The sequence below is a fragment of the Choloepus didactylus genome, chromosome 4 (genome assembly GCF_015220235.1).
Source record: "Choloepus didactylus isolate mChoDid1 chromosome 4, mChoDid1.pri, whole genome shotgun sequence".
NCBI lineage: Eukaryota > Metazoa > Chordata > Mammalia > Pilosa > Megalonychidae > Choloepus > Choloepus didactylus.
The window spans coordinates 64,848,208-64,872,471 of NC_051310.1; the positions used below are offsets into that span (position 1 = coordinate 64,848,208).

Here is a 24,264-nt window from a genome sequence, read left to right on the forward strand (position 1 = left end):
CCTAAAGGATGAGGCCAGATGGAGACTAATCTGGACACACCCATGACTGGGATTAGTGGAATTGGGCCAGTGGTAGTCTTCACACCTCCTTGGTGCTTTGTGTGACACTCTCCTTGTTGGAGTGCAGAATGTAACTGGGGTAAATTGAGGACACCTCATCCCCAATGCCAGAGCAGTTAGTTTGGCCCTAAGTTGGTTCCTCTGGTAATGGAGGGGAAGATGGGATTTTTTGTGCTTTGCCTGTGAAGGATACCTTGTTCCCTGGATGTTTCCCTAGGATTCCTTTTGAAGCAGAATCATAAGGATAAACAGCCAGACCCCACCCAGGCTTCTGGAACCTGCTGAGGGACAAGGCCTTGGCCATCACAGCACTGGAGGAGCTGCTTACAGAGCTCTTCCCACCACTGTTCATGGTAGCCTTCATCAGGAGACACTGTGAGGCACTGAAGGCCATGGTGCAGGCCTGGCCTTTCTTCTGCTTCCCACTGGGGGCTCTAGTGAAGGGAGAGTGGCTTCAATGGGTGACCTTACATGCTGTGTTTGATGGGATCAATACCTGCTTGTCTGGAAGGTTTGCCCCAGGGGAGGGTGACCCAGGTTACTTTGTAGGGCCAGGGGAGTCACAACAAGAGACAGGCTGGATTAAAGAGACTCAGGGAGGGCCATAGAGTGGACCAGAAACTCTGAGCATGCCATCAGGAAGTTTGATCAGGCCTGGAGCCATTGCTAGATTCACATAGGGAAGTGCCTTGGGAAATGGAAGGAAAATTAAAATGCAGAGGTCCCAGAATGAGCATGTAATCCCCTTTTCACAGGGGTACTTAAAGGTTCTTGATATGGGGATAAGGAAGGATCCCAGAGAGAAACAGGAAGGGGAACAGCTGCTGTCTGGTACATGGAATTAAAATCACCTACCAGATCTCTGGTCCTAGTCTAGATCCTGACCCTAGTAGTTTTCCTCTGAATTGATCTTGAAGTGTCTCAGCCAATCACCTGTTTTCCTCACAGCAGATGGAAATAACAAGTGCTGGATTTATGGAAGCATGCTTATCTGGACTTCTGGAACATTTGGTCTGGATCTCTGACCCATGTGTTATTGATGGAGCTAGGGCCAGCCAATCCCATGACTAAGAGACAAAATATGGAGGGTTCCCAGGTGGAGGAGAAGCAGCCCTCAGCTCCTCTGGAGGTGCTCCTGCTCTTTGCCTCAGGGAGGGCACCCCAGATGAACTCCTCACCTACCTCATTAAGAAGGTCAAGCAGAGGAAAGATTTACTACTGTGCTGTAAGAAACTCAAGATTTTTGCTAGTCCAATCCAAAATATTAGGAATATCTTGAAGATGGTGAAGCTGGAGTCAATCCAAATTTGAAAGTGAATTGCACCTGGAAGCTGTCCACCCTGGGAGGTTTGCTCCTCACCTGGGACAGATGGTCAGTCTGCACAGGCTCCTCCTCTCCCACATCTACAGTTCTTCTGATATTTCTCCAGCAAAGGAGGAACAGTAAGTTGCCCAGTTCACCTCCCATTTCTTCTATTTGCAGCATCTCTGGGTGCTCCATTTGGACTCTCTTTTCTTTCTGGAAAGTCACTTGGACCAGGTGCTTAGGTGAGGAGTGGAAAGGAATTTCTGGAGACCAGAGGCATGCCATCTTCATTTCCTTAAACAATATTCTGTATTGACTGTGTCATCTGCCAGAGATGTACAGTTTAGGAGACATATTCTCCATGTTTTCTTCAATATTGTCTATATTGTGGAATAGTTGCTTTAAGGACAAATACTTTTAGGAAACTCCATGAGGGGACATTTTGGCCTAGCGAGGGCAGATTTGAGAATTCTGCTTTAGGAATTGATGTCTAAGTTAAGATGAAAATAACTGAGAGAAGAGGACATTGGTGAAGGCGGGAAAGCTCAGCAAATGTTAGCTTTGCACTCACCATCTCTGTGAACATAAGCTGCCTCCTCCAAGCCTCCCTGTCTGTAAAAGTGTTGCTCTGTGCTCCCAGTAAGTTATTACATGGGAAATACAAGATTTTGCAAGTGTGGGTGAAGGTACAAGAGCAGAAAATTTTAAAACATGGTAGTTTCTTTGCCCATGACATAGGGATGTAGGTGAACCCCTGCAGCTTGGCAAGCTCAGCTGATTTGGCCAGACCTTGCCCAAGTTTCACTTTTATGCATGTCTCCCAGGAGCCTCATCTGGCACAGATAGGGGTGGCTGTGGCCCAAGTAGTGGCCCTAAGGAAGCTGGATTAGGAGTACTTTTAGTATCATTTCCCAGGAGTAAAATTCACTGGTGTTGGCTTTTGATGACTCGTCATGTCAGACTGTCCTCTCAGCATGTTCCATTTTTATTTTGATTCATACTTAGGACAAGTAAGAGGGTTAAGAGTGCTAGAAATATTGCAGTGTGCTTGAGAGCTGAGGAAAGGGATCCGAGCTTCATTTACTTGACCCAGTCAGAGAACAACTAAAGTGATGGGAAGTTTCCACCTAAAATTAGAATTCCTTAAATGCCCACACTCACTGTGTGGTGTTGTGAGTATTGATCATCATTAGATGGTGAGAATGGCCTTGGGCTTGAGTGAAACTGTTGTTTCCTCCATCATGAAGTCTGGGTCTTTCCTCATCACCCCCTACCCACCATGACAGTTTCCCAGAACTAACTTCTCTGTGTCTTCCCAGGTGCTTGGGGATCCCATTGGAGATCCTCTCCATCACTAATTGCCTGCTTTTGTATTCAGACATGATGCATCTGTCCCTGTGCCCACATGTCAGTTGAAGGATCTGAATCTGAGTGGCATCAGCTTGATACACCTAAATCCTGGGCCCCTCAAGGTTCTCCTTGAGAGCCTCAGCCACATTCCAGGATCTGGATCTAGATGAATGTGGAATCATGGATTCAAAACTCAGCATTCAAAGATGGTGGAGTGGTGAGGAGCAGAATTTCGTCTCTTCCCTAGAGCAGCTGGCAATTACCCAAGAACTATATGAAACAGTGTTTCCGGGGTCTCCAGTAACCAGTCACACATTGGACACAAGTTTGGAATTGGAGGAAAAGCTGAGATCGCAGCGAACATTGTAAGTTCCCTGGACCGGGGGTCTGGCGCCCCTCCCCACCCAGACCTCACAGACTGTCTTGCTGCCGGCTCCCTGAAAGGGGGGAAAAAAAAAACCCAAAAAACAACAATCTGCTGAGGGCAAGAAGGGAGGCTCAAACCAGCCTCAACTGCAGAATTAATTAACAAATTAATTAACTAACTTTGGGAGCTGGGGTGCTAAAGAAGGGCTGGGCTCCAAGAAGTGGGGGCACGTAAAAGCGGGCACCCATTCCCAGACTCCAAAAAAGCCATTTTTTTTCCCCTTACATTTTGTCCCTTCCGGCTTCTCCTGATCCCTTATCTTTTTGCATTTCAATAGCCCCCTGCAGGGGTGGAACTGAAGCGGTTGGAGAGTAATTATCAGACAATAGCCCAAAGCATATCTTTAAATGCTCTATTCTGACACTGACAAAACTTCCAGGCTGGGGAAAAATGTTTAAAAGAGACTCTTTTTTTTTTTTTTTTCCTTTTTTCTTTTTCTTGACTTCTTTTCACCCTTTTTTTTTTTTTTTTTTTTTTTTAAATCTAAAAGTAATATATGTGGTTATTTTCTATCGGAAAGCCCAGGTTGAGGGACTAGGCTGGGCTTGAGGGGAGACAGAGTACCTACAGTGTCTTTGAATTCCGTATTCACTACTGAAGGCCTCCACCCCCGTCTTTAATTGGCAACTCAGGCTGACCAAGGAATCTACCTGGAGAGGCCCCAAAGAGGAGAGAGGAGAAGGGAATAGTGCCCCTGAGAGACAACTGGAATTCTGAGGATTGGGAGAGTGGAGTGAGGCCCAGCTCAACTGGCAGTCCTCCTTCTGGGAATTCAGACCCCAGGGGCTGGAATTCAGATTCCAGCTTCAGTCAGCCACGCCCCCGACAGGATCAGAGTCACCAGGAGAACTAAAGGCTCCACACCTCCTTACACTGGTGGGGGAGCTGCGGGCTGGCCAGCGCCACCTGCTGGACAGGAGAGGAAAAGCACCAATTCTAAAGGCCTCATAGGAGGGTCTCATTCTCAGGAAAACTCCATACCCTCCCACTGAGACCTGGGCCTCACTAGACTGGGAAAATCTGACTAGGGTCAACCATATCTGAGGAGACCCACTCACAAAAAGATTACATAGAGGCAGAGCAAGAAACAGAAAAAACAAGAGGGGAAAAATTCTGATCAACTAAATAGAACCTAAGTTAGAGGACTAGAATAAGCTGAACTGAATAACAGAGGCCAGAAAACAAAGCCAACCAACAAGAAAACCACTAGGTAAAAGACAGAAAACAAGCTCCAAAATAAACTAATCAAGAGAATCAGATGCCTAGACAACTTAAGATAACAAGCCATACCAGGAAACACGAAAACATGGACCAGCCAAAGGAACAAACTAATAGCTCAGCTGAGACACAGGAGTGGAGGCAACTAATGCTAAATAAATTTGATGAAATGAAGGAAGCTATAGCAAAAGAGCTGAAGGATATAAAGAAGACACTGGCTGACCATAAAGAAGAATTCATAAACAAAAAAACAAATGGCAGAACTCATGGGAATGAAGGCCACAATGGAGGAGATGAAAAACACAATGGAGGGACACAACAGTAGATTTGAACAGGCAGAAGAAAGGATCAGTGAACTGGAAGACAGGTCATTAGAATTCATACACACAAAAGAACAGATGGTGAAAAAAATGGAAAAATATGAGCAGGGTCTTAGGGAGCTGAGTGACAACATGAAATGCACAAATATACGTGTTATGGGTATCCCAGAAGGAGAAGAGAGGGGAAAGGGGGCAGAAAGAGTAATAGAAGACATATTCACTGAAAATTTCCCAACTCTTATAAAAGACAGAAAATTAGAGATTCAAGAAGTACAATGTACCCCAAATAGAATAGATCCCAATAGACCTACTCCAAGACACTTACTGGTCAGATTGTCCAATGTCAAAGACAAAGAGAGGATTCTGAAAGCAGCAAGAGAAAAGCAATCCATCACGTACAAGGAAAAGTCAATAAGACTATCTACAGATTTCTCTGCAGAAACCATGGAGGCAAGAAGACAGTGGCATGATATATTTAAGATACTGAAAGAGAAAAACTGCCAACCAAGAATTCTATATCCAGCAAAGCTTTCCTTCAAAAATGAAGGAGAGATTAAAACATTTTCAGACAAACAGACACTGAGAGAGTTTGTGAATAAGAGACCGGCACTACAAGAAATACTAAAGGGAGTGCTACAGGCTGATAGGAAAAGACAGGAGAGAGAGAGTTGGAGAAGAGTGCAGAAATGAAGATTATCAGGAAAGGTAAAAGGAGAGGAAAAAATAAGATATGACATATAAATTCCAAAAAACAAAATGATAGTAGAAAGTACTGCCCTTACAGTAATAACACTAAATGTAAATGGATTAAACTCCCCAATAAAAAGACACAGACTGGCAGAATGGATTAAAAAACAGGACCCATCTATATGCTGTCTACAAGAAACTCACTTTAGACACAAGGACAAACATAGACTGAAAGTGAAAGGTTGGAAAAAGATATTTCATGCAAACAACAACCAGAAAAAAGCAGGAGTAGCTATATTAATATCAGACAAGTTAGACTTCAAAAGCCAAACAATTAAAAGAGACAAAGAAGGACACTATATGTTAAGAAAAGGATCAATTCTTCAAGAAAACAAAACAATCATAAATATTTTTGCACCAAGCCAGAATGCCCCAAAGTTCATGAGGCAAACACTGTGATCACTAAAAGGAGAAACAGATACCTCTACAATAATAGTTGGAGACTTCAATACACCACTGTCATCAATGAATAGAACATCTAGACAGAGGATCAATAAAGAAACAGAGATGTTGAATTCTATCATAAATGAACTAGACTTGACAGACATTTATAGAACACTACATCCAACAACAGTAGGATACACTTTTTTCTCAAGTGCTCATGGAACATTCTCTAGGATAGACCACATGTTGGGTCACAAAGCAAGTCTCAACAAATTTAAAAATATTGATATTATACAAAACACTTTCTCAGACCACAATGGAATGAAGTTGGAAATAAATAAAAGGCAGAAGGTCATAAAACTCACAAACATATGGAGGCTAAACAACACCCTCTTAGAAAACCAGTGGGTAAAGGAAGAAATTACAAGAGAAATTAGTAAATACCTCGAGGCAAATGACAATGAAAACACAACTTATCAAAACTTATGGGATGCAGCAAAGGCGGTGCTGAGAGGGAAATTTATTGCCCTAAATGCCTATATTAAAAGAGAAGAGAGAGCAAAAATTGAAGAGTTAACTGCTCACCTGGAGGAATTAGAGAAAGAACAGCAAACTAACCCCAAAGCAAGCAGAAGGGAAGAAATAACAAAGATCAGAGCAGAAATAAATGCAATTGAGAACAGGAAAACAATAGAGAGAATCAACAAAACCAGAAGTTGGTTCTTTGAGAAAATCAATAAAATCGATGGACCACTGGCTAGGCTAACAAAAAAAAAAAAGGAGAGAGCAGATGCAAATAAATGCAATCAGAAATGGGAAAGGAAATATAACTACCGACCCTGTAGAAATTAAGGAGATAATGAGAAGATACTATGAGCAACTATATGCTAATAAACTAGACAACTTAGATGAAATGGACAACTTCCTAGAAAAGCATAAACAACCAACATTAACTCAAAAAGAAATAGATGACCTCAACAAACCAATCACAAGTAAAGATTGAGTCAGTCATCAAAAAGCTCCCAAAAAGGAAAAGCCCAGGACCAGATGGTTTCACATGTGAATTCTAACAAGCATTCAAGAATGAATTAGTACCAATCCTGCTCAATCTCTTCAAAAAAATTGAAGAAGAGGGGAAGCTACCTAACTCTTTCTATGAAGCCATCATCACCCTAATACCAAAACCAGGCAAAGATACTACAAAAAAAGAAAATTATAGACCAATTTCTTTAATGAATATAGATGCAAAAATCCTCAACAAAATACTCGCAAATCGAATCCAGCAGCACATTAAAAGAATTATACACCACGACCAGGTGGGATTTATTCCAGGTATGCAAGGCTGGTTCAACACAAGAAAATCAATTAATGTAATACACCACATCAATAAATCAAAGCAGAAGAACCACATGATCATCTCGATTGATGCAGAAAAGGCATTTGACAAAATTCAACATCCTTTCCTGATGAAAACACTTCAAAGGATAGGAATAGAAGGGAACTTTTTCAATATGATAAAGGCAATATATGAAAAACCCACAGCTAACATCACACTCAATGTGGAGAGACTGAAAGCTTTTCCTCTAAGATTAGGAACAAGACAGGGATGCCCACTATCACCATTGCTATTCAACATTGTGCTGGAAGTTCTAGCTAGAGCAATTAGTCAAGAAAAAGAAATAAAAGGCATCCAAATTGGAGAGGAAGAAGTAAAACTTTCACTATTTGCAGATGACATGATTCTATATGTAGGAAAGCCAGAAAAATCTACAGCAAAGCTACTAGAACTAGTCAATGAATACAACAAAGTAGCAGGCTACAAGATCAAAACGCAAAAATCTGTAGTGTTCCTATACACAAGTAATGTGCAACAAGAGGAGGAAATCAAGAAAAAAATCCCATTTACAATAGCAACCAAAAGAATCAAGTATTTAGGAATAAACTTAACCAAGGACACAAAAGAACTTTACATAGAAAACTATAAGAAACTGCTAAAAGAAATTGAACAAGACCTGAAAAAATGGAAGAACATACATGTTCATGGATTGGAAGACTAAATATAGTTAAGATGGCAATTTTACCTAAACTGATTTACAGATTCAATGCAATACCAATTCAAATCCCAACAACTTACTTTACAGAAATAGAAAAACCAATAACTAAATTTATTTGGAAGGATAAGATGCCCCGAATAGCCAGAAATGTCTTGAGAAAGAGGAGTGAAGTGGGAGGTCTCACACTACCTGACTTTGAAGCATATTACAAAGCTACAGTGCTCAAAACAGCATGGTACTGGCATAAGGACAGATATACTGATCAATGGAATCGAATTGAGTGTTCAGAAGTAGACCCTCACATATATGGACAACTGATCTTTGATAAGGCAGTGAAGCCGAAGCAACTGGGAAAGAGCAGCCTGTTCAATAAATAGTGTTTGGAGAACTGGATATCCATTTCCAAAAGAATGAAAGAGGATGTCCATCTCACACCTTATACCAAAATTAACTCAAAGTGGATCAAAGACCTAAACATTAGCACCAAGAGCATAAAACTCTTGGAAGAAAATGTAGGGCAATATTGTAAAGATCTTGTGAAAGGAGGTGGTTTCTTAGACCTCACACCCAAGGCACGAGCAACCAAAGAACAAATAGACAAATGGGATCTCCTCAAAATTAAACACTTTTGTACATCAAAGGACTTTGTCAAAAAAGTAAAAAGGCAACCTACACAATGGGAGATGATATTTGGAAACCACATATCAGATAAGGGTTTAATATCCAGAATATATAAAGGAATCCTGCATCTCAATAACAGAAAGACAAAGAATCCAATAAAAAATGGGCAAAAGACATGAACAGACATTTTTCTGAAGAGGAAATACAAATGGCTCAAAAGCATATGAAAAAATGCTCAACTTCACTGGCTATTAAGGAAATGCAAATCAAAACCACAATGAGATATCATCTCACACCTACCAGAATGGCCATTATCCAAAAAACAGAAAATGACAAGTGCTGGAGAGGATGTGGAGAAAGAGGCACACTTATTCATTGTTGGTGGGAATGTAGAATGGTGCAGCCACTCTGGAAGACAGTATGGAGGTTCCTCCGGAAGCTAAATATAGATTTGCCATATGACCCAGCTATTCCATTGCTGGGTATATACTCAGAGGAACTGAAACTTAAGACACAAACAGACATTTGTAAACCAATGTTTATTGCAGCATTATTCACAATTGCCAAGAGATGGAAACAGCCCAAATGTCCATCAAAGGACGAGTGGATAAACAAACTGTGGTATATACACATGACAGAATATTATGCAGCTGTAAGACAGAACAAAGACATGGATCATGTAATAATGTGGATGAACCTTGAGGACATTATGTTGAGTGAAGTTAGCCAGAAACAAAAGGACAGATTCTGTATGGTCTCACTAATATGAACAGACATTAATGAACAAACTTTGGGAGTTAAAAGCTGACAACACAGGTGACCAGGAGATAGAAAGAGGGCAGAGATCAGCCATTTGATGCTGAAGAACTACAGAATGTTTAGGATTGATTGCATAGATCCAGAAATATATAGCATAATACTGTGTGATGGTAGCACAGTATTGTAAGTACACTGAACATAGATGTCTGTGAGTAAAGCTGAAAGAGGTGGGATAGGATAATGTATGACACCAGAGGTAAACATAGATGATAAAGACTGGGACTGTATAACGTGGCAAAAACTGGAGTGGCCAATGACTGTTACTAAATATACAAATATAAAAATGTTTTTGCATGTGGGAAAGCAAATGAATGTCAACCATGTAGAAATTTGAAAAAGGGATGGTATTCAGGAAAAAAACATAATCAAAGCAAACTGGAGTCTATGGTCAACAGTAACATTGTAATATACCTCCATTAAATGTAACAAAGGCAATACGCCAATGCTAAATGTATATGAGAAGGGGATATAGGGGAGTAATATGGGATTCTTGGTAGTGGTGTTATTTGCTGTCCTTAGTTGTATATTGTCTTGTATGACATGTTATTTTTCTTTTTATCGTTTTTTCTTATTGCTAAAAAAACAAACAATTTTTCTTGTAGTAATCAGTATGTTCAAATACTGATTCTGGTGATAAATGTACAACTTTATGATTATACCATGAACAACTGATTGTACACTGTGGATAAATGTATGGTATGTGAATATAACTTTATATAATTGTAGGAAAATATATATATAGGAGTAAAAGTGTTGGAGAAAACATGGTGAGAGGGATGATGCCTCACTAATATGGACTAACTACAATGTGTAAACTCAGAATTGAATCTTAGAACATAGCCTAACGTGGACACAATAATTGTAATAGTCCCAAGATTGTAAGCTCTTACAGCAGTTAACTCTATCCCTGAATTGTAAGGCCTATCTCTAAACTTTAAGATGCTGATCCCCTAGCATATGTTGTCACAAACTGGTACTGGCAGTTTGATGTGCTGAGCCCTCAAGCATGGGACTTGCCCTTATGAAGCTCATTACCACAAAGGAAAGTCTAAAGTTGTATGTAATGGTGCCTAAGAGTCTCCCCCTGAGTACCTCTTTGTTGCTCAGATGTGGCCCTCTCTCTCTCTAACTGAGCCATCTCAACAGGTGAACTCGCTGCCCTCCCCCCTATGTGGGACCCGACTCCCAGGGTTGTAAATCTCCCTGGCAACGCAGAGTATGACTCCCGGGGATGAATGTGGACCCGGCATCGTGGGACTGAGAATATCTTCTTGACCAAAAGGGGGATGCAAAATGAGACGAAATAGTTTCAGTGGCTGAGAGATTCCAAATGGAGTCGAGAGGTCACTGGTGGACATTCTTATGCACTATATAGATAACATCTCTTAGGCTTTAATGTATTGGAATAGCTAGAAGTAAATACCTGAAACTACCAAACTCCAACCCAGCAGTCTGGACTCCTGAAGACAATTATATAATAATGTGGATTACAAGGGGTGACAGTGTGATTGTGAAGACCGTGTGGATCACACCCCCTTTATCTAGTGTATGGATGAGTGGAGGAATGGGGATAAAAACTAAATGACAAATGGACTGGGATGGGGGGATGATTTGGGTGTTTTTTTTTCACTTTTATTTTTTATCTTGTTCTGGTTCTTTCTGATGTAAGGAAAATGTTCAGAGATAGACTGTGGTGATGAATGCATAACTATGTTATCATACTGTGGACAATGGATTGTATATCATGGATGATTGTATGGTGTGTGAATGTATTTCAATAAAACTGAATTTTTGAGACCTTATGTTGAACTCTCCATTTATGAGAAATGAGTTTGTTGGGGACAGCTGATAATGATTCCCTATGTGGTTTATTACTTCTAAAGCTTTTAATATTTAGGAATTTTATTAAGGTATTGTTTACATACCAAAATTATGCCATGTGAAGCATATAACACAATGACATTTTTGGTAGATATATGGAGTGTCCAGCCATCACCACAATCCAGTTTTAGAATATTTGCATCACCCAAAAAGGATCCATTAGCCAATAAGCAGTCAACCACATTCCCACTGTGACTTTAACTGGAGTACTAATCTACACCTCAGTCTTTCATTCATAATTTGGACTGTGATGACTCCTGGATCTTGAAAGAAGAATGCAAACACTGCAGCCTTGGAGGATAAAGGAGAGTGCCCATTGGTGTTCACAGGTTTGTAACTTTCCTGCTTAAACACCTGTGGTGAGAGAGCTTAAAGGAGAACTGAAAAAATAGGGGCTGCTGCTAATTGTTTGAAGAGTCTTTAAAAACTTTGTAGTTTCAGGGCTATAGTGCATTAACTCCTCTTGGTAGATGCATTTGCCTTAATTTTGCAGTGATCCAGAAGGTGAGAGGACAAATTGCCCCTAGAGCAACATTTTGAAGAATGCACAGGAGCTGAGAGAGGGGCTGGAAAACATCCCAGGATCAGTAGCTGCCAGCCACATGCCTTCCTAGCTAACAGAGGTCTTCCACCTGCCATTGACCTTCCTTTGGTGAAGGTATACTTGTGTTGATGCCTTGATTTGAAAATTCTCATGGCCTTCAGACTAAATTTGCAACCAAATAAACCCCCTTCATAAAATCCAATCCATTTCTGGTATTTTGCATAACAGCAGCATTAACAAACTGGAACACATGCTGATTCAGGACAGCTGCAAGAAAAGACTTCACAAGGATTAACTCATCTGTGGTGCTGATGCTCAAACACCATCACTGAATTTGGGGATGTATATTCTTCTAGTACTTTCCTACTGAAGATCATTGTTTCATCTTGCTTCAATTGAAGCACTCTTAAGTTTAGCTTTACTTTTTACTTTTTTCTTTATCATGAATATTGTTGTTAAACAGTTCCTAATGATCATTAGCCTATAGTCAGTTGTGCATTGAAATGTTTTGCATAATCATTCTTCCGATTGGCTATTTTCCCCTCCTCCTTATACTTATTAACAATCTATTGCATCTTTTGAATCATCCCTAAGCTTTGCCCATTTACCATCTGAGGATGAAAGGGGTTTTGTTTGCTTCTATATTTAATTGTTTGGCTGAGGCTGTGTGCTGATGAATGAGAACACAGGCTATGGGGTAAAATTGCCTTGATTATCTTGGCTTCAACCTTAGTAGCTGTGTGAACTTGGGCTTTCAGTTTCCCTCAGTTGTCCTCAAATTCTAGCTTTTGTGACAGTCACCTGGAGGATTTGTAAAAACAGATTGCTGGAACCACCCCAAAGTATCTGATTTGGTAGGTCTGGGGTGGGGTCTGAGAATATGCATTTCTAACAAGTTTCCAGGTGATGCTGCTGCTGGTGGTCAGGGGACCACAAATTGAGAATTGCTGCATCAGATTCCTCATATGTATCACAGATATGAGGAGTTTCCTGGTAAGAGTTACAAGGATAATTGTGGTCTTTGGAAGAGTTTGGAATACTGCCCAACACACAAATACTCAGATGTTAATTGGCATAATATCTCCTTAAAAAGACAGGGATTACAGAAACATTTGAGGGAAATTATGCTGATACAGGGTTTATGTCTGTAGTTTGAATATCTTATGTAATCATATTTTGTCCTTTACCTTAATTCTGTCAAATCTAAGAGAAAGAATAGTATTTTCCCTTAATTTCTTAACATAGTTACATTGGGTGTATATTTGTGTCTATGTAAATACAACCACTATTTGAGTGTCCTATAAATATCAATATATATCAATGTATCACATTATATGAATCTAATTAGTGACTATTTGGGTATGTGTATCTATGTAGTCACACACCCATGTAATCACTAACCAGATCAATAGACAACTTTTCCAGTACCACATATATCCATTCTTGTCTTTCCCAGTCAAAACTCCCAAGCATACTCATTATTTTGACTTCAAACACCACAGATTAACTTTGCTATGAACTTACATAGATTAAATTATAGGATATTTTTTGTATGGCTTCTCTTGGATATACTGTGCTTTCTATATTATTACCTGAAAAATGTCTCCTCATATTGTCTATGCTTTAGAAAATGATCAACAGAAGTATTCTGAATAGACTTGCATGTATTATTTTTATTAATAATGGACCTAAGCACTAATTTATTTGGGGTGTATATACAGGAGTAAAACTGTTGGGACATAGGGTATATGTGAATATTTAACTTTGGCAATCTTGATGGTTTTTACCAGTGTAGTTTTCTCAGCTTAACTCTTGCCAGCAGTGTATAAGGTTTGGGTTCTTCTGTATTATATACAAGGTAGTATGATGTTTGCTTAATTAACATTCTGGAGGTGTAGTGCTCCATTACTGGGGTCTTAATTTGCATTTCTCTGTGGTCTAATGAGTTAAGCACCTTCTCCTGTGCTTATGGCCATTTGGACATTCTCTTTGTTGAAGCACTTGTTCAAATATTTTATTTATATTCCCATTGAAAACAACTACAATTTTTTCATTTATATGTATTGGAATTTCTTATTGATCCTCTTAAAAATGTATCCATTACACATGTTTTCTGAGTTTGCAACTTGTCCTTTTGTTTTCAATGGTAACTATTAAATGAATCCAGGTTCCCAATTTAAAATTAAATGTGGTTTGTCAGCCTTAACTTTTATGGATAATACACATTTTATCCCATTTAAATTATCTTACTTCAAGAAAATGGAGATATTATTTTTTCTTTGTAGATGCTTTGTCTTCCCTTTCACATTTAGGATCATAAAAATTATCAGATTAGTTGTATGATGTCAGGTATGGCTCAGGATTTTAAATCCTTGATATCATTTACTTATATGAACTCTTTATGTCAAGCCATGAAGTAGAAGGAACATCCTGCATGACTTTTACTCATATTGAGTGGGGGGTGGTTTCTCCCAAGTTTGTAAGAACAGCCACACTCTTGGCAACTCAACAATGGATCTTTCATATAAAGCTAATGATTCAGTGATTTCTTTTCCTTCAGCTGAAACCCTGCTCCTTGATTCTTCTTTGACCCTGAAATCTAAAGTCTCACATTTTGGAAAATATGATGTCTCCATAATGAACACTTCAACTGCAACCCATTCTGGAGCAGTTGAACACTGATGAATTAAGGAAGTTCACATGTCTATTGACTTCATCTCCTGAAAGGTGAGCTGCAGCAGATGTCATGGTCTGAGGTGGAAGAGGCTAGTGGCAAGCAAATGGCAGAGATTCTGATCAAGGGTCCCTCAAACTATTGGATGATTGTGATCATGAGTGTCTTGGAAAAGATGAACCTCATAAAATTGTCTAAGCCAGCAAAAGGCTCAAGTCCTTGGTAATTAGAACTCAGTATACACTAGGCATTTGTAAGAAAGGATTAAGTTCCCATGGTTTTAGTAACATCAGGAATATCATTGCAACTTATAAGAATTTCATATATACTTGTTGAAATTTCTCTGCATTTTAATGAGTTGAGCACCTTCCCCTGTGCTTGTTGTATTGTACTGAATACAAATGCTAGATATTCACATAGGCTACTGGTGAGAATGGACACTGTTTGAGGATTCTATTTCTGTCTTCTAATTTCTATTTTCACTATCCATTCCTTTTCCTGTGCCCTCTCATGCTGTTGGCTAGTTTACAACACTGTAAGGAATTTTGTGTCCTCATGACTTCACTGGTTATGTATACCAGTTCCTTTCCCAGGTGGCCTGCTTTCTTATGTCTGTAGCTTGCATGAAATATTTTTCTTCCTTCCACTTTCAATTTCTTTGTGTCCCTGTGTCTAAGATGAGTCTCTTGTATGCATTGTATTGATGGTTCATATTTTTGGATCTATTCTGCCAATCTATAACTTTTAATCGGGGAGTTTAATCCACTTACATTCAATGTTGCTACTATGAGGCTTTTCTTGGATCAGCCATCATATCCTTTCGTTTAGGTTTGTCAGATACATTTTTCCATCTCTCTCTTAATGTCCTTTATTGTACCCATACTAAATCTCTTTATTATTGAAAGTTTTTCCATCTCTCTCTCTCCTTTCTTTGTTTCTCTTGTCAGCAGGGATCTCCTTAGTATCTCAAGTAGGGCAGGGCTCTTGTTAGCAAATTCTCTCAGCATTTTTCATCTGTGAAAAATTTAAGCTCTCCCTAAAATTTGATGAAGAGCTTTGCTGGATAAAGAATTCTTGGTTGGCATTTTTTTTTCTCTCAAAATTTTAAATATGTCATGGCACTGCCTTCTTTCCTCCATGGTGGCCACTAAGTAGTCACTATTTTGTCTTATGCTGTTTTCTTTGTATGTGGAAAATTGCTTTCTCTTTCTGATTTCAGAACTTGCTCCTTTTCTTCAGTATTTGACAATCTGATCAGAATATGTATTGGAGTGATTTAATTTGTATTTATTCTATTTGGAGTTCACTGGGCATTTATGATTTGTGTATTTATGTTCTTTAGAAAGTTTGGGAATTTTTCCCCAATAGTTTCTTTGAATACTCTTCCTAGACCTTTCCCCTTCTCTTCACCTTCTGGAAAACCAATTAGTCTTATATTTGGACATTTTATGTTATCTATCATATCCCTGAGGTCTATTTTGATTTTTTAATTTTTTCCCCATTCTTTCTTTTGTTCTTTAATTTTCCATCCTGTCATCATTGAAGTCACTGATTCACTGTTCAGCTCCCTCTAGTCTTGTATTGTGAGTGTCCAGAATTTTTTAATTTGGTCAACAGTTTCTTTTATTTCCATAAAATCATCTATTTTTTTATTTACTCCTGAAATTTGTTCTTTATGCTCTTCTAAGGTCTTCTTCATGGCCTTTATATCCTGTGCCATGCTCTCACTGTTTGTCTTTAGCTCTTTGATTAATTGCTCCAAGTACTGTGTCTTCTCTATTCTTTTGATTTGGGTGTTTGTGTTTGGATTATCCATATCATCTGGTTTTTCATGTGCTTTAAAATTTTCTGTTGTTTTTGGCCTCTTGGCATTTGCTTAATTTGATAGGATTCTTTTAGAATATGTAGACTTATTCAAACACTTATCTCAAGTTTGTCAGATCTACATATTTGTGGCATACACTTTCTGTAACTAACCAGCAGATGGCATCCATGAGCCACCTCTTCACCTCAAGCCAGTTCTCCCCAACTATGTATTTGTGGTGAGTGAGGATCTGAATCTTGTGGGGGTCCAAGTGGTGAACCAAGTTTGTGTGTGTAGTTGGTGCTGCCCTCCCTGAATGTCAGACATGTGTGTAAGGGTTTAGGGAGTGAGGGTGGGTTTAATAATCAAACCTCCCTGGTGTTCCTGGAGATTTAAAGTTGTTGGAAGGTTATAAACCTTCAGTTCATTCTTGCCACAGTTTGTCTCTGATACTAACCCACAAGTACTTGGTTTTGGTGTATGGCCCCTGGGATATCTGAATGGGTCCTTCTTTCAAGTTATGCCCTCCTAGGGCCTCTGCTGAGGGAAGGCTGCTATGTCACAAGTGAGCACCATCTCCAAAGTGAAGTTCCTGGCCTCAAGGCCATGTATGTGCATTCCAACCCTGCTGAAAGGATGGCTGTGTGGGGCATGTTAATTTCCCCCTTTTTTTGCACCCCTCTGGCTTCCTAGCTCTGGGACAATTACCTGTGGATATGCAAAAGGCTATCCTCCCTGTCAGATATTGTGGTGTGTGCTCATGTTGCTGAAAACACTTCCTGTTGTACTGGGTCATTTGGCACAGCTCTGGGCTGCAGCAGCACCAATCAGGAGCATTGCCAGTCTGCCAGGAAGATGGATGTAGGGGGCATGGTTATTTTCCCCTTTTGGCCAACCTCTGCCTTCCCCGTTCTGAGACAATTAGCACCAGGTGCATGAAAGTCTATCATCCATGACAGATATTGAGGTGTGCCCAGAGTTTAAAAGAATACAGTTCCCACCATGCTTCTCTTTGTGGTTCTCTCTATCTTATCTGCAGCTGCTTTTGTTTTTTTTAATCTAGTCCAACACCAAATGCCAACACATGGTTTCCCCAGACTGCAGCATGGCTGCTGGTTGTTCAGCAGACTCACTCCCTTGTTTCAGAATGCTGACTCCTGATTTCACCAGGTGCATTATCCCTGTGGATTTAGCAGAACTTATTCAGCTAGTACTTTGCTGGAACTGGTGTTCTGGATCACTGTCTGTCTTTTATCTAGTATTTTTCATGAAGACGTTTTTTGCCCTGTGTCTCCTAACTACCATCTTCCAGAAGCCTCCATTTGGCAATGTTTTTATTCAGCAATTTAAATATGTCATCTCACTGCCTTCTTGTATCCATGCATTCCAATGAGAAATTGTCATTTAACCTTATTGACTAAATAAATGCCTTGTGTGTGGCATGTCACTTGTCTCTTCTGGCTTTCAGAATTCTCTCTTAGGCATGCTATCATCTGATTACAACATGGCACAGTATGAGCATTTTGGGGGTTTGTTTGTTATTCTTTGAACATCATAGACATGTATATTTGTGTCTTTCATTAACTTTGTGAAGTTTTCAGCCATTATTTGGTTGAATATTCTCTCTACCCCTTTCTCACTTTCTTCTCCTTCTGGGACAACCACATGTGTCACTGTTACAGTTGATGGTGTTCTGTACGGTCCTTAGGTTCTTTCAACTTTTTTCATTCCTTTGTCTTTCTACTCATTGGACTGTTTGATTTCACTTGTCTTATTTAAAGTTCACTGATTGCTTCTTCTGCCAGTTCAAATCTTCTATTGAGTCCCTCCAGGGATTTTTTTCTATTTTAATGAAATATTAGTGAGATATTCACACACCATAGAATCTATCCAAAGTATACAATCAATGGCTCAGAGCATCATCACATAATGCTGCATTTATCACAATTGATTTTAGAACATTTTTATTACACCAAGAATCAAAAAAAGAGAAAAAGGTGAAAAAGAGAACACCCAAAACATCCTGTATGCCTTATCCTCACCTGTCATTGATCCCTTGCATTAGTGATGTACATTTGAGATGATCATGTGGTTCTTTTGCTTTGATTTATTGATATGGTGTTTTACATTAATCATTTTCCTTGTGTTGAACCAGCCTTGCATACCTGGAATAAACCCCACTTGGTCGTGGTGTGTAATTCTCTTAATGTGCTTCTGGATTCAATATGCAAGTATTTTCTTGAGAATTTTTGCGTCTATGTTCACTAAAGTGATTGGTCTATAATTTTCTTTTTTTTGTACTATCTTTGTCTGATTTTGGTATTAGGATGATGGTGGCTTCAGAGTATGAGTTGGGTAGGTTTCTCTCCTCTTCAATTTTTTGAAGAGTTTGAGTAGGATTGGTATTTATTCTTTTTTGAATACTTGGTAGAATTCACACATGAAGCCATCTCATCCTGGGCTTTTCTTTTGGGGGAGATTTTTGATGACTGACTCAATCTCTTTGCTTGTGATTGGTTTGTTGGGGCCATCTATTTCTTCTTGTGTCAATGTTGGTGGTTTATGCTTTCCTAGGAAGTTGTCCATTTCATGTGCATTGTCCAGTTTATTAGCATATTGTTGCTCATAGTATCTTCTCATTATCTCTTTTTTTTCTGCAAGGTAAGTAGTCAGGTTTCCTTTCCCACTTCTCATTGCATTTATTTGCATCCACTCTCTCTTTCTTTATGTTAGCCTAGTTAGGCATCCATCAATTTTGTTGATTTTCTCAAAGAACCAGCTTCTGGTTATGTTGATTTTCTCTATTCTTTTCCTGTTCTCAGTTTCATGTATTTCAGTTCTAATCTTTGTTATTTCTTTCCTTCTGTTTACTTTGGAGTACACTTGATGATTTTATTTAGTTTCTCCAGTTGGACAGATAATTCCTCAAATTTTGCTCTCTCTTCTCTTTTAATATAGACATTTAGGGCAATAAAATTCCCTCTCAGCACCACATTTGCTACATCCCATAAGTTCTGATATGTTGCTTTCACTGTCATTTGCCTTGAGGTATTTACTAATTTCTCTTGTAATTTCTTCCTTTACCCACTGGTTTTCTAAGAGTGTGTTGTTTAGTCTCCATATATTTGTGAATTTTGCATTCTTCTGCCTGTTATTTATTTCCAACTTCATTCTGTTATGATCTGAGAGGTGTTTTTTACAGTACCAGTATTTTTAAATTTGCTGAGACTTGCTTTGTGACACAGAATTTGGTCTATCCTAGAGAATGTTCTATGAAGACTTGAGAAAAATGTGTATCCTGCTGTTGTATGATGTAGTGTTCTATAAATGTCTGTCAATTCTAGTTCATTTATCATACAATTCAATACATCTGTACCTTTATTGATCCTCTGTCTAGATGTTTTATCCATTGATGAGAGTGGTGTATTGAAGTCTCCTACTATTATTGTGGAGTTATCTACTTATCCTTTCAGTGTTCTCAGTGATTGCCCCATGAATTTTGGGGCACTCTCACTTGTGCATAAATATTTATGATTGTTATATTTTCTTGATAATTGACCCTTTTATTAATATGTAGTGTCCTTCTTTGACTCTTTTAATGGTTTTACCTTTGAAGTCTATTTTGTCTGATATTACTATAGCTACTTCCACTTTTTTCTGGTTGCTGTTTGCATGAAAAACTTTTTCCAACCTTTCACTTTCAGCCTGTTATTGTCCTTGTGTCTAAAGTGAGTTTCTTGTAAACAGCATATAGATGAGTCCTATTTTTTAATCCATTATGCCAGTCTGTGTCTAATTGGGGATTTTAATCCATTATCATTTAATGTTATTACATAAGGGCAGTACTTTCTTCTATCATTTTGTGTTCTGGATTTTGTTTGTCATGTCCCTTTTTTCCTCTCTCTCTTTTTACCCTTCCTGATAATCTTCATTTCTACACTCTTTTCCAAACCTCTTTCTCCTGTATTTTCTCATTAGCCTGTAACACTCCCTTTAGTATTTCATGTAGTGCTAGTCTCTAGTCACAAACTCTCTCAGTGTCTGCTTTTCTGAAAATATTTTAATCTCTCCCTCTTTTGTGAAGGACAGTTTTGTCAGATATAGAATTCTTGGTTGGGATTTCTTCTCTTTCAGTATGTTAAATATATCATACCACTCTCTTCTCACCTCCATGGTTTCTGGGGAGAAATCTGTACATAGTCTTATGGAGCTTCCCTTGACTGATGGATTGCTTTTCTCTCCTACTTTCAGAATCCTCTCTTTGTTTTTGACATTGGACAATCTTACCATTAAGTGTCTTGGAGTAGGTCTATTGGGGTCTATTCTGTTCAGGGTATGCTGTACTTCTTGAATCTTTAATTTTCTTTCCTTCATAAGAGTTGGGAAATTTTCAGTGATTATTTCTTCTATTATTCTTTTTGCCCCTTTCCCCCTCTCTTCTCTCTCTGAGATACCCATAACATGTATATTTGTGCATTTCATATTGTCACTCATCTCCATAAAACCCTGCTCATAGTTTTCCATTCTTTCCATCGTCCATTCTTTTGTGTGTGTGTGAATTCAGATGTCTGGTCTTCCAATTCACTGATCCTTTTTCTGCTTGTTCAAATCTACTGTTGTATCCCTCCATTGTCTTTTTAATCTCCATTATGCCCCTCATTCCCATAAGTTCTGTCATTTGTTTCAAGTTTGTGAATTCTTCCTTATTGTCATCCAGTGTCCTCCTTATATCCTTCATCTCTTTTTCCATGTCTTCCCTTATTTCATTGACTTGATTTCTGAATTGATTTAGCTTTGATTGAACATCTCCAATTAGTTCTTCCTTCCATTCATTGAATTGATTTAGCAGCAATTGCTTCAATTCCTGTATCTCAGTTGAACTATTAGTTTGTTCCTTTGGCTGGTCCATATTTTTGTGATTCCTAGTATTGCTTATTTTAAGCTATCTAGCCATCTGACTTTCTTGATTAGTTTATTCTGGAGCTTGTTTTCATTCTTTCACATAGGGTTTTCTTGTTGATTGGCTTTGTGCTCTAACACTTGATGCTCAGTTCATCTTATTCTAGAATTTTAACTTAGATTCTGTTTAGTTGATCAGAGTTTTTCACCTCTTGTTTTTCTCTTTCTTGCCCTGCCTCTACGTAGTCTTTTTGTGTGATGTCTCCTCATATATGGTAAACCTCAGTCAGGTTTTCCCAGTCCAGGGAGGCCAAGGTCTCAGAAGGAGTGTATGAAGTTTCCCTGAGAATGAGACCCTTCTGTGAGGTCTTTAGACTCTACTTCTTAATGCTGTCCAGCAGGTGGCACTTGCCAGCCCACAGTTCCCCAACCAGTGTAAGAATGCATGGAGCATTTAGTTCTCCTTGTGACACTCACCCTGTCAGCGTGTGGCTGACTGAAGCTGGTTTCTGAATTCCAGCCCCTGGGGTCTGAGTTCCCAAAAGGAGTTCTGCCCCTGAAGCTTGGCAACCCTCACCTTTTCTTGGGAAGTTATGGTGTTTAGTTAATTTTCTCTACCACTAGACCTATTGCTTTGTCTCTCAGAGCTATCTTAGCTCTGCTCTTGCCTGGGCCCAAATTGCAATTTTTTGAGGTTTTCTGTAATAGGCTTCTTAGAATAATTTTTTTTAAAAAAGGAGGAAAAGATTAGAAAAAAAATAAAGTAAAAGAAAAAGAAAAGGAAGGGCACAATATGGACTATTTGTAGTCATTGCATTTCTTATGGGCTATTGAAATGGTAAAAGACAAGGAGTTGAGGGTGATTAAGGAACAATCAAGAAAGCAAAGAAACCAGCTTTTCAGACAAGGGATCCCCCCTCCCCTTGATTTACATATGTGCCTGATTCTGTTGGAGCCCTGCCCTTTTCTGTATTACCTTCATTGGAACTCCAAAAATTCTTTTTTTTTTTTTTTTTTTTTGATACTTTGCTAGCCCTATCTCCTCTCTACTGGGCTGGCTGCTCCCAAATTCCCCTGTGTCTGGTCTCAGTCTCTCTATTTGGAATTTTTTTTCAGGAGTCTGAACTTTTCAATCAGAGTTGCAACTACAGTTCTCCCTTCTGGTTTCCAGCACTGATAGCCTCTCCTTTCTTGGGACTGACTGGCAGGGATGGTTGTGGACCCCTGGTCACAAGAACTCACAGATTTTGCTGATCTCAGCTGCTCTGCATGTCTGTGAGTGTCATATGAAGCATGCCCAAGCTCATATTCCTCTGCAGTGTCCAGTTCACACAGTTCCTGGCTTTCTACCAACTGCCCCAGAGGAGTAATTAAAACACACACCCCACCACTCTGCCATCTTTCCTCACTCTCCTGTCCTTGTGGTTTTGATTTACTTTCCCCTAATAGATAGTGAAGATGTAGGATTTGTTTGTATGTTCTAGATAGCAAACCCTTACCAAATACATGGTTTCCAAATATTTTTTCATTGAGTCAGCTTCCTTTAATCTTTTTGACAAAGTCCTTTGAAGCACCAAAGTATTCAATTGGAGGAGGTCCCATTTATCTATTTTTTCTTTCATTGACTGTGCTGGGTGTAACATCTAGGAAAACACTAGTGATCACTAGATCTTGAAGATGTTTCCCTCTATTTTCTTCTAGAAGTTTTATGGTACTATCTGTTATAATTAAATCTTTGATCCATTTCGGGTTAAGTTCTGTGTAAGGAGTGAGATAATGTTCCTCTTTCATTCCTTTGGATATAGATATCCAGTTCTTCCAGCACCATTTATTAAAGAAACTGTTCTGTCCTAGTTGAGTGGACTTGGGAGACTTGTCAAAATTCAATTGAAAAGAGGCCTAAAGACTGGAGTCTCAATTTGATTCCAATGAACAATATGTCTATATTTCTGCCATTACCATGCTGTTTGTACCACTGTGGCTTTATAATATGCTTTAAAGTCAGGAAGCATTGGTACTCCTACTTCATTCTTCTTTTTCAACATGTTTTTGGCTAGCTGAGACCCCTCATCATTCCAAATAAATTTCATAATTAGTTTTCCCATTCCAGCAAAGTAGCATGTTGGAATTTTGGTTGGTATTGCATTGAATCAGGTAATCAATTTGCCAGAATTGACATCTTAATGACATTTCACCTTTCAATCCATGAACACAGAATGTCCTTCAATTTGTTTAGATCTTCTTTGATAATTTTAGCAATGTTGTGTAGTTTCCTTTGTACATCTTTGGTTAAGTTTCTTCCAAGACATTGGATCCTTTTAGCTGCTATTCTGGCAATGGAATTTTTTTCCTGATTACCTCCTCAGATAGCTCATTTATACTGTAAAGAGACACTATTGATTTTTCTGTGTTCATCTTGTATTCTCCCTCTTTGATGAATTCACTTATCAGATCTGGTAACTTTATCATAGTTTTTTGGTGCTTTCTAAATATGGGATCACATTGTTTAAAAATAGTGAAAGTTTTAATTCTTCCTTCCCAATATGGATTGTGTTTATTTCTTTTTCTTGCCTAACCATTCTAGCTAGAACTTCTTGAAGAAGTTTCAGTATCAGGGGTGACAGTGGGCATCCTTGTCTTGTTCCTGATCTTAGAGGGAAGTGTTTCAGTCTCTCATTATTGAGTACATTATTGGCTGTGGGTTTTTCACATATGCCCTTTATCATGATGAAGAAATTTCTTCTGATTTCTAACTTTTGAAATATTTTTATCAAGAAAGAATGTTTAAAATGGATAGTGATGATGATTGCACAACAAAGTGAGGATAATTTGAGATATGGATGGATTATGGTGGACTTAACATATGTTATATAAAAAGAAAGAATGCTGGATTTTCTGCATCAATCAAAATGTTCACATGATTTTTCACTTTGATTTGTTAATGGCTACAATACATTAGTTGATTTTCATATGTTGAACCACTCTGTATACCTGGGATAAAACCCACTTTGTACCTACAATTCAATGACAATAATACAAACAGCCCAATTATAAAATGGGCAAAATATATGAAACATTTCTCTAAAGAGGAAATTCAAATGGCCAAAAAAACACATGAAAAATGTTCATGTTCACTGGCTACTAGGGAGATGCAAA

General features: G+C 38.7%; 1 pseudogene; it reads left to right on the forward strand.

The window, feature by feature from the left end:
• Window positions 1-14,631, forward strand: part of LOC119532666 — a 50,996-nt pseudogene extending 36,365 nt beyond the window's left edge.
• The last annotated feature ends 9,633 nt before the right edge of the window (window positions 14,632-24,264 follow it).